General features: G+C 46.9%; 1 pseudogene; it reads right to left on the bottom strand.

The window, feature by feature from the left end:
• Nucleotides 1-3,303: 3,303 nt before the first annotated feature.
• LOC135901482 (U2 spliceosomal RNA) lies at nucleotides 3,304-3,485 on the bottom strand (annotated as a pseudogene).
• Nucleotides 3,486-5,142: the final 1,657 nt, after the last annotated feature.

Raw genomic sequence — 5,142 nt, 5'->3', positions numbered from 1 at the left:
CGATCACGCCGACATCCAGAGCCCATCAAGGAGGCGCTGAACGTGCTCCAGGCTGCCGAGATGGCAGGTGCATCGTGATTATGAATAAGGAGTCCCGTGCGAAGCTGTACTCTGCGTCACGGCACTCATCGGAGAGATGTGTGGTCGCGATGCATCCACAGATTGCGCGCCCGGTGTGGTCGAGACGGCGGGGCAATTTTTCGTCGACTTTTGGGGGAAACAGATTGGGATGTAACCACAGCGGCGTTTCGCCCAAGTACTGTGTACACTCGATATAGCGGCGAAGAGGCTATTGCGTTTTTTTCTGCTGATCTCGTTGTCTGTTCACGATAATCATTAGCACTGCGCCGACAAAGCCGATTCCCTTTGGGGATGGTTGAATCAAGAGTGCAACGAAGGCACGCTAGGGTAAATGGTGTCAACTGTATCTGGAAGCAGGAAGAAAGAGGTTAAAAGAGGGCAGGCAGTGGGGATATGGCAGTGCTCGGATACTGCACCGCGAGAAAAATCTGAACAAAGCGTCGTAAAACGGTTTAAATATAGTCGAGGGCAAAAATTTCAGGATTTTCAGAAGCTTGATGAATTTTTCAGCCTTGCTTAAGACGCCAAATTATGCCGGTGTTTATGTACCTGGGACGGAATTCAGAAAGCTTTACTCCGTAAGTGCTCGCTGACATTGGCCTGCGGCCTTCGCTAATATTATGTCCAGCATAAGAATTCACTGCAATTTACCTTTTATGGAATATACTTGCGAAAGAGCTTGCTGTAAATGCGGGGCCTGAATATTTGCCCCGTAAGTGAAATATTGAAATTCGAGAAAACAAAGCAAGAAGCTCGAATAATAATTGCATGACACGAAACGTAAATGACCGACACTTCTTACAAGAATGGCGCATATGTTATTGCAAGATATGAAGTTCGTGGTTGCTTAGGGGCTTTGGTGTAGCGCTGCTAAGCACGAGGTGGCGGGATCGAATCTCGGCTCCGGTGGATTGTGGCGAAATGCAAAAAACACCCGTGTACTTAGAGTTAGGTGCACATAGAACCCCAGGTGGGCAGAATTATTCCGGAGTTCACCACTTCGGGGTGCCTCATAATCAGAACGTGGCTTTGGCACTTAAAACGCCGCAATTTATTTTTTTAAGAAATAAAGTTGGCGATAGAAAAAGATATGTACTGCTCTATAACAGAAAGGGAGATCTATCCTTTTGAATGGCAGAAATGAACCAAGCCTGCGGAAAGACACTGGTACGAAACTATACGCCCGTAGTTGTTTGTGAGTGTTTATAGCTTGCACACGTTCAATTTAGTTGAATAGCAGTATTTTGATCAAGAAATTGTCAGTTTAGCCCGAAGGCTAGGCATTGAGAGGGATAGCAAGCTTTAGCGTACCACTGAGGGCGCCCCAGATGGTTAATTGCTACGATGTGGAGCGTGCCGGCTGGATCGATCTGTATGTACAGCCTGCATGATACACGGGATGAGACCGAAGGAAAATCATTGAAGTTGTCAGCTTCCAAAGAAAGGACTGCATAAAGTTACGTTGACGTTCACCACGGTGTGGTATGCACAGAGCTGCTGAGCAGGTACGCTAACATGTGCGCGCACAATGCCCAATAGACAAATAGTTTTCGTTTTTCCGTGACGGGTGGGGGCCGGGGGGGGGAGTTCATTGCCTCCCCCCCCCCTCGCACCCCATCTCTCGACTACTAATATATATATATATGTGTGTGTGTGTGTGTGTGTGTGTGTGTGCGTGTGTGCGTGTGTGTTTGTGTGCGTGTGCGTGTGCGTGTGCGTGTGCGTGTGCGCGTGCGCGTGCGCGTGCGCGTGTGTGTGCGTGTGCGTGTGCGTGTGCGTGTGCGTGTGCGCGTGCGCGTGTGTGCGCGTGCGCGTGCGCGTGTGTGTGCGTGTGCATGTGTGTCTGTGCGTGTGTGTGCGTGTGTGTGTGTGTGTGCGTGTGTGCGTGCGTGCGTGTGTGTGTGTGTGTGTGTGTGTGTGTGTGTGTGTGTGTGTGTGTGTGTGTGTGTGTGTGTGTGTGTGTGTGTGTGTGTGTGTGTGTGTGTGTGTGTACCAGGTACGTTCTTTAGGTGACATAAAACTTTTAAAAATCACCTGTAGCTGATAACACAATAGACTACTCGAAGAGGCATGCATTACTTTCAGGAGCAGTCAAGATGTGGAATCTACTTATTAATAGAATTCACAAATTAAGTTTTCATCGGGTCACTTTGTGACACATATTGCAATTTACGAAATGAGGCGGGTGAGCTTTGAATGCATGTCGACATGGAAAGAACTAGGTTGGATGGTGGCTGTTTCGAGCTATGCGCCGACACACATGCAGTAAAAAATGTACTGTTGTACAGCACTGCACCAGCCGTAATTCTGGGCCCGGTCCCAGCCCTTGTAGATGTTTACCCGTCCGAGCCAGGCCATTGTGGTCCAAAGTGAGACCCGGGCCCGGCCCGAGCCCGAAAAAATATTTTACCTACCCGAACCAACCCGACCCGACCGCAAATCAGGCCCGCCCGAGAGCCGGTAGCAAGGTGCTTCAAAAAGTAATAAACAATTTATTCTTGGCACATGCTTCACTAACAAGTACTCTGATGTTCAGTAATTTATTTTGGAAAAGGGTTGAGGATGCAGGAAAAGATTATCAGGCGTACATGTTACGAGGAAATTGCATTCAGGTTGCCATAGCAATTGAAACAGAGAATGAGCGCCAAATTTATTCTCTTTACTCTATATACAGTGGAATTTGCGTACAAGAAATCGCGATTTAAAGAAGCTTTTTGTTTCCCGAACTTTTCCTTATTGAATCTCAATTATTTTTGCCCACGATTCAACCCTGTTTGCAATCTTTTCAATTTAGCGAAGCTTTCGTGCACCGCGTGTACTTCTCGGAAGGGGCTAGGACAGACAAAGAAAATCCACTAAATGTACACTGGCAATACGTTTCTTGTCACATCACGTCACAGGCATATCACGTCACTGCAAGCCATAACTGTCTCGTTTAAGCCAGAGATCTGGCTGAGAGCATGTGTTGCGACTCATGCCTTGCTTAGTGACACTCTATATCCCTGCACATTGCAGCGCTGTCACGGCAGTCGTATGGAGCTGTCGCTACATGTGGTCGTATAAGGCTAACGAATGCGTTAATTTGGGCACACACGGAAGCAGGTCATGCGTATCCATTCCGCGTCACAGGAAAATTGGGAGCCGCGTAGAGCCCTGTAAATTTTCTTTTACAGGGAAGCGGTTTATGGTAGGCCTCCGTTCATTTTTCGAGTGCGTGTGCAAAAACCGTGAGCTGATCCCGAAGATAGTGAAACACCGGGCCGACCCGCGGCGGAGATGAAGCAGGCTTCAAGCACTCCGCCAACTTCCAAAGATAAGTTTAATATCTCTGGTCCAAATAGAACCCGTATCGGATATTAAGCTCATGAGAACAGGTACTACATTTTGACGCACGTCGGCCGTGTCTACGTTTGCACCGACCTCTCTTTGTCGGCGTTCCAGGCGCTTGCCTATCGCCTTTCCGTCCGCCCTCCTGTGATGGCGTTTCCGTCGAAATGTCACGCGTGCCTAGTTTCTTCAGGCTCCTCAGGGGGGAAGGGGGGAGGGCGGTTCCGTTTTCCACGCTAATGTATATAAAGATTAGGGTAAATAAGTCTGTAACTATGTTCAAAAGTCTCGTGTCACCTCTGTGTCATGCGCTAAAAAGCTTCGCTGGTCATCCACCTTCCCAGAGTGGAATGCCTCATGATATTTTTAGTAAGTCTAACTCGTGATACTCCGAGCACAACTTTCCTTTTTTTTGGACGGCGCCATCTTTCGCGAATGTTCATACTATCAAAGCCTGTCACTGCTCTTGCGACGATTAATAATAAATATTATATTACATTGGGTACCCTCAGCATAAGATAGCATTTGGAATGCAAAATAACAATAAATGCAAATAAAAACAATAAGAGATTGTGATATGTATGCTTTACTGGAACATTGTCGTAGTGAGAGGAAACAAAAGTGAACTGAATTGAGTGGCTGATCAATTTACTTCTCACCCGCTTCACATAAATCAAGCAGCAACAAGCAAAATAAATCCGCGGTTCCAGATAAAGCTACTCCAAGTGGCTTGTCCGACATGAGAAACACGCTTGTTCCAGATAAAATAAGCAACCTATCTGGAACAAATATGCAACGTATCTGGAAGCATATTAAGGGTTTACTAAGAAACAAGCCTGGCCTGACCCGAGCCCACCGCCTCAAACACGGACCCAACCCGAAGCCCATAGCTTCAGGCCCAGGTCCTGCCCAAGCCAGCCGTGAAAGCTACTTTACCCGCCACGGCTCAACCCCGCCCTGGGGCCTCGCCAGGCCCAGATCTTCAGGTAGGCCCGAGCTCGTGCAATGTTCTACGCTGTTGTCCTACTTACTTTTCTAGAACAACTCCGTTTTAGGCGTTGAAGCCACTTGGTGGGACGCCTATGTATTTCGTTACCAACTTCGGCACTTAGCATCTCGAAGCTGGTGCCATCATGACAGTCCGTCGTCCCAAATGAATATGCCTTGCGAAATTATCGCCTGCAATTCGTAATTTGCAATATGTGCCGTAAAGTAATTCGTTGAAAACATAATTCGTCATTTTGTTAATTAGTGAATTACGCATTTAGACTTCTCATGCAAGTAATGTCCTTCTTTTCGAGTAATACAGTTCACGTGACGACTGGCTAAATTCTGCGCCGTTCGTAAAACGCACTCGGGTTTGCATACGTAAGACGCACTCGGAGCGTTTGCATACGTAATTTACCTGAAAGGCGGCAATCAACCTACACAATCTGAACTTCGCGTACACAGTACCCATACCTTTGGTCCTTATTTTAAAGAAATACGAAACAACGCATACCTTGCTTTCTATATTCACCAAATATAAGGCTGTTGTAATTGAACAACAGATATTTAACTTGGCATGCTGATTAAAATGCATAATGTTCCTTCCATTTTTACAAAATTCGATCTTGGCGGCGCTTGCAGTTCTCTCAGGAGAGCGGACCGAATTCTGCGTCATTTGCATAAAACACACATGACGCTGCACCATGCTTGAATACGTAATTTACTGTAAAGGCTGCAATTAATCTA

The sequence above is a fragment of the Dermacentor albipictus genome, chromosome 1 (assembly GCF_038994185.2).
Source record: "Dermacentor albipictus isolate Rhodes 1998 colony chromosome 1, USDA_Dalb.pri_finalv2, whole genome shotgun sequence".
Lineage (NCBI taxonomy): Eukaryota > Metazoa > Arthropoda > Arachnida > Ixodida > Ixodidae > Dermacentor > Dermacentor albipictus.
Note: the sequence above shows the minus strand (reverse complement) of the source record. Positions and strands in the feature narration are given on the sequence as shown.